This window comes from Pristiophorus japonicus, unplaced genomic scaffold (assembly GCF_044704955.1).
Source record: "Pristiophorus japonicus isolate sPriJap1 unplaced genomic scaffold, sPriJap1.hap1 HAP1_SCAFFOLD_136, whole genome shotgun sequence".
Classification (NCBI taxonomy): domain Eukaryota; kingdom Metazoa; phylum Chordata; class Chondrichthyes; family Pristiophoridae; genus Pristiophorus; species Pristiophorus japonicus.
The window spans coordinates 288,176-298,716 of NW_027251029.1; the positions used below are offsets into that span (position 1 = coordinate 288,176).

Sequence of the window (10,541 nt, forward strand, 5' to 3'; positions counted from 1 at the left end):
GCCAGATATCGTTTTTACACGCACAATCGCTCTGTAAACAGCACCTGGCGGATTATGTCACCGACCTGAGACACCTCGCGGGACCTTGCTGCGTTGGGGCAAATGCTGTGGGACTTTTACGTGCTTGGCATCAGCCACGAGGTCGTTCTTCGAAAGCTGCTGGCTGCTGAAACCCGAGACCTGAGCAGGGCCATCGCGATCGCCCAGTCATGCATGGCCATGGGCGATAACATCAAACAGATATATTCTCAACATCGAAGCTCACCGGCAAGTACTGTGCACAAAATGATGTCGCTAGCAGGCCGAACTGCATATGGCAGGGTCTTTCCGTCTGTGGTTGCAAGACCTGTGATGACTCAGAGTGCACCATCGGGGGTGAATGTGAATCTATTAGCACTGTGTTGGTACTGCGGGGGTAATCCTCGGGCCCATCAATGTCGATTCAAGCACGACGTGTGGAAAGGCTGCACAACGATGGGGTACCTCCAGTGAATGTGCAAACGTGCTATGACATACCACGTGGCTGAGGATGATCGATCCTGCACGGATCATGCAGCACAGGCAACTCAACCCAAGGAACAAGGACTCCCAGGTGCAGGTGGGGATGCTGCATTTTATCAGGGAGGCTTTGAGGGTGTGCCCGAAACCTTTGCTCTGCCCACCTGTGGCTCGCTTACCGTGTCGGAGTTCTGAGTAGAGCACTTGCTTAGGGAGTCTCATGTTGGGCATGTGGAGAATATGGCCCGCCCAGCGGAGCTTGTCGAGTGAGTTCATTGCTTCAATGCTGGTGATGTTGGCCTTAGCGAGAACACTGATGTTGGTGCGTCTGTCCTGCCAGGGGACTTGCAGGATCTTGCGAAGACAACCCTGGTGGTATTTCTCCAGTCATTTGAGATGTCTGCTGTATATAGTCCATCTCTCGGAGCCATACCGCGGGGCAGGTATCACCACTGTCCTGCAGACCATAAGCCTGGTGCCAGATTTGAGGTACTGGTCTTCAAACACTCTCCTCCTCAGGTGATCGAAGGCTGTGCTTGCACACTGGAGGCGGTGTTGGACCTCGTCATCGATGTCTGCCCTTGCTGATAGTAGGTTCCCGAGGCGAGGAAAATGTTTCCGATGCGTGGAAAATGCACTTACAGCCTTCCTAAATATAGCACCCTTATTCTATTCTCTTAAAACAAGGTCCTGAATTCTCGGCTAGCTATGTATGTTAGAGCTGTGGTTTTATCCTCAGGCAGATTCGACCACATGTTTCCGTAGTGTAGTAGTTATCACATTCGCCTCACACACGAAAGGTCACCGGTCCGAAACCAGGCGGAAAGATCTTGAAAACTTGAAAATGGTCCGAATACCTGACTCCTGTTCCCAACTCTTACGTTCTTATGATCTCTTGACCTTTCACAGAAGAACAAACTCTCCTCTGAACATGCATGAGAAAGCTCCAGAAAATATTTCCCCCCCGAGGTGCTGTCGCGTGTGAGGCAAACGTGTTAACCGTTACACTGCAGAAACATCGCCACTTTCAGCACAGATTACCAAAAGTAAACCCAATGAGATCGGGATAAAAGTTTCTCACATGCTCAGAGCAAAAGATATGATTGATGGTCTACAAATGAATGAACAAACTTCAACACCAGGTCAGACGGAAATGTTCAGCGAGCAGGTGGATTGCTGAATCGCACTTTTCAGGAGTTGGTGGTGACAAAACAAATCGGTTCAGCTTAATGATTAAATGTAAGAAATGGGACATTAACCCACATTTCCAGAAGAAACAGTGACCTGAACACAGCACCTTAGACCGCTCGGCCATCCTGCCTATGCAGTGCTGTAGGTGGCCACCAGCAGGTTGATTTTGAACTTTTGTGTCTTGTCACGTGAAATAAATGAGGGCAGCAGACGTATCTCTGCCTGACACCGGGGAAACAGTGAGACAGGCCTTGGAGCAAGGGTTTGGTTATTTCGACACAGCAAAGGAAATGTTAATTCTGGAAGAGCAATTTCCAAAAGAACAATGACCAGTGAGCTCGCTCTGTGCTGATCGGGAATGTGTTGGCTCACCTTAAACAACTTCTGTCCCACACTGAAAGGTCTCAATCCTTCTCCTTCGCTGCCCTTTACAGAAATGTTACCAATCACCCAGCCACCGTGTTCACTTCCTCACAGTGGGGCCACAGAGGCTCCTACAACCTCCCCGCGATCAGCGAACTCACCCAGTTTACAAAATTAAACCCCGAACACGTGCCTGGCAAAGGGCAGGGGAAGCCAGATAGTCTGTAAGCTCGGTCTATTACAGAAAGTATTCGTATTCAAGGTGATTACAGCAATTATTAATTGTCTCATCGAACTCAATTATTTTTATGCGATGAGTTGATCGAGGATTGAAACCAGGTTAGTGTGCTGGATCGTAACCCCTTGACCAACATGGAACAGTTACGATACATGTCGATATATTTATATATATTTATATATGAACCTGAATGTCAATGGCTACCTACCTAGAACTCCTCGTGCCCAAGGTAGTGTGTCGAACTTTGAGAGAGAGAAAAGGTTCCACAGTGACACCTGTCATGTGTCCTACATGGTTATTGCTTGTACTATTCGAAGTTGTGCACCAGAGGGCACTGCAGTGGGAGGCTTGTAGCTTACCTGTACAGGTGTGCCTGGCATGGTATAAAAGGCAGGCCACCAGGTGTGATCCTCACTCTGTGGTTATCAATAAAGGGCTCAGGTCACTACCGTTCAAGCACGACACATTGTCTCGTGGAGTCAGTATCAGAGCATCTGTAGGTATAACAATTGGTGACGAGATTACGGACCTTCACACGAAAATGGCTAACCTTGGCACGTTGCAGCAGTTCACCGCTGGTGATGATTGGGAAGCCTTTGTGGAGAGGCTCGACCATTTCTTCACAGCAAACGATCTGGCAGGTGACAACCCGGCCACACTGGCTGATAAGTGCAGAGCTATCCTGCTAACCAGTTGTGGGCCCACCGTCTATGGCCTCGTCAGAGACTTGCTGATACCAGCGAAGACAATGACCAATATGTACGAGGAGCTTGTAACACTGATCCAAGAACAACTCAAGCACAAAGAGAGCATCCTCACAGCCAGACACCGGTTTTATACACAACTATGGCCCGAAGGCCAGGAGATCACGAAATATGCTGCAGACCTAAGGAGGCTGGCGGCACCGTGGGATTTTGGTGACCACCTCACCGAAGCACTGCGGGATATCTTTGTCATCGGAATCGGCCACGAGGGTCTCCTTCATAAGCTACTGTCAGCTGATACCACAGTCACACTGCAGAAGGCCATCTCCGTGAGCCAAGCATTCATGACCTCGACCTGTGGCTTTAGGCGGATGAGTCATACTCAGGAATCAAACACGGCAAGTACTGTACACAGAGTGGTGCCTTTTAGAGGCTGGAATGTAGAACGTGAACCTTCTCAGGGGAGAGAGAACAGGCCCCCGAGTCCCTTAACTCAAAGTCCATGGTCAGATCAGCCATGATCTTACTGAATGGCAGAGCAGGATCGAGGGGCAGAATGGCCGACTCCTGTTCCTATTTCTTATGTTCTTATGTTAATCATTTAAGGAGCTTGAATCATTAATGAAGTTTTCTCCCCTATCTGACTTTTACACTCTGTGTTTAGGAGACTGGTTTAAAATATTCGCTGCTCATGCGACAAGGAACCTTGGGCGACTTTTGTTCAATTTATTTACAGCAAAAATAGCCTCCAAAATAATGTTCCCACCTGGGCTTGAACCAGGGACTTTTTGCATGTGAGGCAAATGTGATAACCACAACACAACAGAAACGTTGTGGTTAAAGTGATCTTAGGAATATAACCAGAGCTTTAACCTACACAGCGGGCCGATACTTCAGGAGCTGGTTTTACGAGAATAGAATGACGGTGTTGGAGTGGATTTTCAGACATAGCAAAGCATGATGGGGTAATCCACCACGAAATGAACTTTGTACCAAGAAGCCTATCTGCTGTCCCTGATCTGAACTCTGCAGCAACAAGTGACTCCTGGCCAGGTGCAGGCCACTGTTTCATCGAAAGCTTTACAACAGAATAACTTACCACAAAAGAAGATAAAGAGGAAGGGCCCCCAAACTCGCACCATACTATCAGGTTGCACTTGGACTAAAAAGTTGAATGAAATGAATTGCATTGCCATATGGATCGATTGGTTGTATGTAAATGAATTTAAATGATTGTATTCCGCCCCCTGTAAACTGCTTATAACCCCGCGGCACAAGGCACTCGGGGAGATCGCTGGATCTCAACTCTTCTCCCAGAGGTCTGTTAGCAATAAAGTTGTCTCTCTTACCTTACCAGAGTTTATGTGAATTTATTTTCACTAACAGTGGATGCAGAGAGGATGTTTCCACCGATGGGGGAGACTAGAACTAGGGGCATGATCTTAGAATAAAACTGAGATGAGGAGGTATTTCTTCTCTCAGAGGGTTGTAAATCTGTGGAATTCACTGTCCCAGAGAGCTGTGGAAGCTGGGAAATTGAATATATTTAGGACAGAAATATACAGTTTCTTAAACAATAACGGGTTAAGAGGTTATGGGCAGCGGGCGGGGAACTGAAGCTGAGTCCATGATCGGATCAGCCATGATCTTATTAAATGGTGGAGCAGGCTCGAGGGGCCGTATGGCCGACTCCTGCTCCTATTTCTTATGTTCCTTTGACTAATACACACCAACATCCTGGGGGATACCATTGACAAATTAGATGTGGGCAAGCCTGGCTAGCTCAGGCTGCAGAGCATGAGATATTTAACTTTAAGGTCATGCGTTCGAGCCCCACCTTGCGTGAATTATTTTCCTTAAACTTTTATGTTACTTTCACGGGAATTAACCCACGCATTCAAAAAGGAGTTCGATATGTCCCTTATGGCTAAACGGATCAAATGGTATGGAGAGAAAGCAGGAAAGGGGTACTGAGGGAATGATCAGCTCTGATCATAGTGAATGGAGGTGCAGGGTCGAAGGGCCGAATGGCCGACTACTGCACCTATTTTCGATGTTTCTATGTTTCCCCTTGTGGGGGAATCTAGAACTTGGGGGCACAATTTCAGAATAAGGGGTCATAAGAACATAGGAAGTCGGAGCAGGAGTCGGCCACATGGTCCCTCGAGCCTGCTACACCATTCAATACGATCATGGCTGATCCCCAGAACCCCTTATTCCCTGAACGTTTAAGGTCGCCCATTTAAAACGGAGATGAGGAGGAATTTCTTCTCTCAGATGGAGATGAATCTTTGGAGCTCTCTGCCCCAGAGAGCTGTGGAGGCTGGGTCATTGAATAAATTTAAGGCGGAGGTAGACAGATTTTTGAACGAGGCCATATGGATTGAATTGGAGAACAGAAAAGGGGCGATCACACGACTGGGAATGTACGAGAGACCCCCGAACATCCAGAGGGAGATTTAGGGTCCGGTTATTGTGATTCAGCAAGGAAACTATCGATCCTGGAGGACAAATACTCTATTCCAAATGAAGCGGACACAGCCTCTCCAATTGATCATTAAATTAATAATGTTTTCCCGTGAAAGCAACATACAAAGTTTAACAAAACTTATACGCCCAACGTGGGGCTTGAACCCACGACTCTGAGATTAAGAGTCTCATGCACCTACCGACTGAGCTAGCCGGGCTTGGTAAATGTGGGATCCTTGACGTATGTCAAATGTTGTGGGTGGATTAATGATTATTGAAATCATGATTGACTATCTCACAGACTTGAATTATGGAGTTCCTTCAGTTCGCATTTTTTTAATTGTGCAAAAGAAGATTGTGGGTTCATTAATGATGTTTTTCCATGAAAGCTGCATTAAATTAAAAGAAATGTAATCATCCAACGTGGGGCGCGGACCCACGCCCTTGAGATTAAGAGTCTCATACTCTTCCGACTGAGCTAGACGGGCTTCAAACCAAAGCAGTTTTTTTATCACTCATTGCAGTCAGGCGCCTGTTGGCTCCGTCCCAGATGTTGAAACTTGCTGGTGAAACTTGTGTTGTGTTTATCACATTTGCTTTACACGCAAAAGGTCCATGGTTCAATCCCGGGCAGAGTTTAGTTTCCCGGCAAATGCTATCTGACCTGCTGAGATTTCCAGCATTTGCTGTTTTTCTTTGCCATTTATTCTCCTGGAAAAAGGGCTCCCTTATTCCTTAATTGCTCTTTATTTCACTTCAATAAATGTATAACTTTGACTGAGCGGAAACGGATCCACCGGGGACCTTTTGCGTGTGGCCAACGTGATATCCGCTACAGTGCAGCCCACCAAAGTGCGAGAAACCACTGAATATAAACGATGAGCTGACAAATATCAGGGGCAGTGCAGTCTGGTCAATGTTAAACCTTCCTTTCTTATTCAGCAATGGCATGGACGGGAGTCAGACGTCACAAAGTTTAATTAAAGACATAAATACAAGTAACACTTCCAAATCTTTTCAGATTAAAATTCTTACACTCTATTTGAAATCCTATTGCGTTGAATCTGCAAATACGCACAGTGGGATTTTATCTTCACTACTGATTGTATTTTGTGTGCACGATAGGAATAACCGGTGCTGTTAAATTTGATAAATGTTGCCCCAGATCCATGAAGACTTTGAACCAGAAAGCAAAAATACAGTGAGTAAAATGGGATATGGTTTTCGAGTTAAGATGCAATGCACAGGACAAATCATTGAAATATGGACTGTTCCTGAGTTAGCATTTGTTTGATTGTGCAACAGAAGGTGAGGGGTTAATTAATGATGGTTTCCCGTGAAAGCAAGAGAAAAGTTTAAGAAGGAATCATACGGTGCCTGTCAGGTGAGCGCTGCTTGTGATACCTGGTGGGAATGGGCGGGGATTTTAAAGCCCCTGGTATTGCAGATCCTTCATATATACGAACATCTCCAGTTCATTGCATAGTTCTCATGGTGCAACGGTAGTGTATCTGACTGCATATCAGCGGGTTGTGTGTTCAAATCACTTCGGGGTCACTGTTCTCTTGGATATTTTTCTTCCAGAATTATTATTTGCTTTGCTTTTTGGCAACAACCAGACCCTTGCTCCAAGGTCTGTCTCACTGTTTCTCCGGTGTCAGGCAGAGATACGCCTGCTGCCCTCATTTATGACATGTGACAGGACAAAAAGTTCAAAATCAACCTGCAGGTGGCCACATGCAACACTAAATAGTCAGGCTGAACGAGCGGTCTAAGGTGCTGTGTTCAGGTCATTGTTTTCTCTGGAAATGTCGGTTTAAGTCCCACTTCTGACATTTCTTTTATTTAATCATTGAGCGGAACCCATTTGTTTTGTCACCACCAACTCCTTAAAAGTTCGATTCAGCAGTCCACCTGCTTCGCTTAACATTTACGTCTGACCTGGTGCTGAAGTTTGTTCATTATTTTGTACACCGGCAATCATATATTTTGCCTTGAGCATGTGAGGAACTTTTATCCCGATCTCATTGTGTTTAATTTTGGTAATCTCGTGCTGAAAGTAGAGTTGTTTCTGCAGTGTAACGGTTAACACGTTCGCCTCACACGCCAAAGCACCTCGGGGGGAAATATTTTCTGGAGCTTTCTCATGCATGTTCAGAGGAGAGTTTGTTCTCCTGTGAAAGGTCAAGAGATCAGAAGAACGTAAGAGTTCGGAACAGGAGTCAGCCATACGTCCCATTTTTAAATTTTCAAGATCTTTCCGTGCGGTTTCGGACCGGGGACCTTTCTTGTGTGAGGCGAATGTGATAACTACTACACTACGGAAACACTGTGATAGAATTTATCTTAGGATAAATCCACAGCTCGAAACCTACATAGCTAGCCGAGAATTCAGGAACTTGTTTTCAGCGAATAGAATGAGTGTGTTATATTTAGGAAGGCTGTAAGTGTGGCCTTCGACAGCGTGGACCTTTTTCCACGCCTCGGGAACCTACTATCAGCAAGGTCAGACATCGATGACGAGGTCCAACACCGCCTCCAGTGTGCCAGCACAGCTTTCGATCACCTGAGGAGGAGAGTGTTTGAAGACCAGGACCTCAAATCTGGCACCAGCCTGATGGTCTGGAGGCTGGTGGTGATAACTGCCCCACAGTGTGGCTCCGAAATATGGACTATTTACAGCAGACATCTCAAATCACTGGAGAAATACCACCAGGGCTGTCTCCGCAAGATCCGGCAAATCCCCTGGGAGGACAGACGCACCAACATCAGTGTTCTCGCTCAGGCCAACATCCCCAGCATTGAAGCACTGACCACACTCGATCAGCTCTGCTGGGCGGGCCACATTGTCCACATGCCGGTCACGAGACTCGCTAAGCAAGCGCTCTACTCAGAACTCCGACACGGTAAGCGAGCCCCAGGTGAGCAGTGTCATTTATTTCACACTACTGTATATAACTTTAACTTACCATGCTATACATGCGTGAAAAAACGATATCTGACCATGAGGATACTCTCCTTCGGCTTGAGGTCGTCCCAAACCAGTGTGCACAACTCTGAATATTCCTTCTCCGTTGGTTTTATCGGTGTGAGCAGATTCTTGATGTGGCTGTATATTTTAGGCCCACAGACGGTGAGGAGAACCGCCCTGTTCTTGGACACGTTAGTGTCTCCTGCCAGCTCGTTGTCCACAAAGTACTGGTCGAGCTGCTCGACGAAGGCTTCCCAATCATCACCCTCTACGGATCTCTCTAATATTCCAAAAGCAGCTATGGTTGAGTGAAGGTTCGTATTCTGTTACTCGTCGCCAATTGTTGTGTATAGAAGAACTCCCCGAGGCTGAGTACTGTGAGCAAAACTTAGTGTGACCTTAGTCTTTTTTATTACAACTCCAGAGTGCCTGAACAACATGGCAGCCTACCTTTTATACTGGCCCTGTACGTGTGGGTAGGTGAACATTAGGACTCCAGCAGTCGCGCCCTCTGGTGGCAAGTATTACAGAGTTACATACATCACATAATTATTATCGTTAAGAAGTTATAATTCCAATGAATGCCTGAATCGTGCGAAAGCAGCCTGTTTGTAGGACAAGGCTACATATCAGGAAGGAGTGTAGTTAGATGACAAGGGAAGTGATACTCTGATTATAAGTTTGGAGAATAAAAAGAGTAAATGCTGGAATCACTGCGCAGGCCAGGCAGCATCTGTGGAGAGTGAAACAGAGTTAACATTTCTGGTTAATGACCTTCCATCAGAAGTTGGGAAGTTGTGTTAGGTAATATTATTAAAAGTTTAAATTGTCACGTAGCAGGGGTAAGGAAAAGATATAAAATGTGGCATTTGGAACAGATAGTTTAGAATCCGATTAATGTTTGACCAATTTGTACACCTAGCTGGGAACTGTAACGTGTTTGAGTTCTTCAGATAACATTCGCAAGGTTTGGGTGTAAGTACTCTTGTTAAGCGTATGTTTAATTATTGTCTGCTTAATAACTCTGACATTTAATGTTGCTGACCCTATTACTGCACTGCGCGTGTTCCAGCTCTGTTTGGAGCACCGAACCTTTCAATCCGTCGCTTACAGGGACAGTTGGATTCACCGTTTCTTTGTTTGGAGAAATTTCAACAATTGAAAGCAGCGCACATCAACCTGGTCACCTACTCACTAACCGCTACACGCTGCTCCCGTGAAATGGTAGCCCAGTTACTGTTTCAAGCTAGAACGCAGGTACAAGCAGAACTCATTCATAGAAAGTCCAATCCCTGAGGCACCTGATTATTTGCACTGAACTCCTTCGCAAATAGTTGCGATTCGTGTGGGGTGATTGGGACACATCTTTCCCCACACTACAACACTTCAAACATAACTCAACGGCTGTAAAGTGCTTTTGGGCGTCATGAGTTCCTGAAAGGTGTTGTAGAAATGCAAGTCCTTCTTTGCAAACGTTCGATGCAAATTCAAAATTTGTGGGTAAACTGAGGGCTCGTCCGGGATCTCTCGCAAATTTCAAGTAACAACCCGAACTAAGAATCATACCGCTCGACCAAAGAGCCAATTGCTTGATAAATGTGGCGATAAGGTGTAACCATTATTGAAGCATTTTTAGTGTGTTGCTGTTCTTGATCGGACGAGCACATGGGACGGAAACAGTGACTTTGCTATTTCGACCTGTCTTCTGTAGCACGGCACGGTCCCACTCCGACAGTCAATGAGCTGTTGAACGTTAGTGTATCCAGGCTGTGGGTAGTCACCCCGAGCGCAGCAGAGGGGTTTCTGCATTAGTTCGGGGTGGGGACAGTATCTTTCCCCTTCTCTCTTCCTCTTGTCGATATCCCTGGGCTTTGTTGTCTCTATGTATTCCCCTGTCTCAGTTTCTAGTGTTTAAAAGGGAACAAAAGGTGAAATGGGTGTCACTGTGGAACAATTTTTCTCACTCAAAGTTAGACACACGAGCGTTGCACCATGAGGTCTCGGTCGGTAGCCATTGATATTCAGGTTCATATATAAATATATATAAATATATCGACATGTATCTTAATTGTTCCCTGGTGGTCGAGGGTTTAAGATCTGGCGCACT

The 10,541-nt window shown here is 46.0% G+C and overlaps 1 non-coding gene across 1 annotated transcript; it reads right to left on the reverse strand.

Annotated features, from left to right (window-relative positions):
- Positions 1-5,607: 5,607 nt before the first annotated feature.
- trnak-cuu (transfer RNA lysine (anticodon CUU)) lies at positions 5,608-5,681 on the reverse strand. Its single transcript has one exon. It is a non-coding gene; the product is annotated as a tRNA-Lys (tRNA).
- Between the last annotated feature and the right edge of the window lie 4,860 nt (positions 5,682-10,541).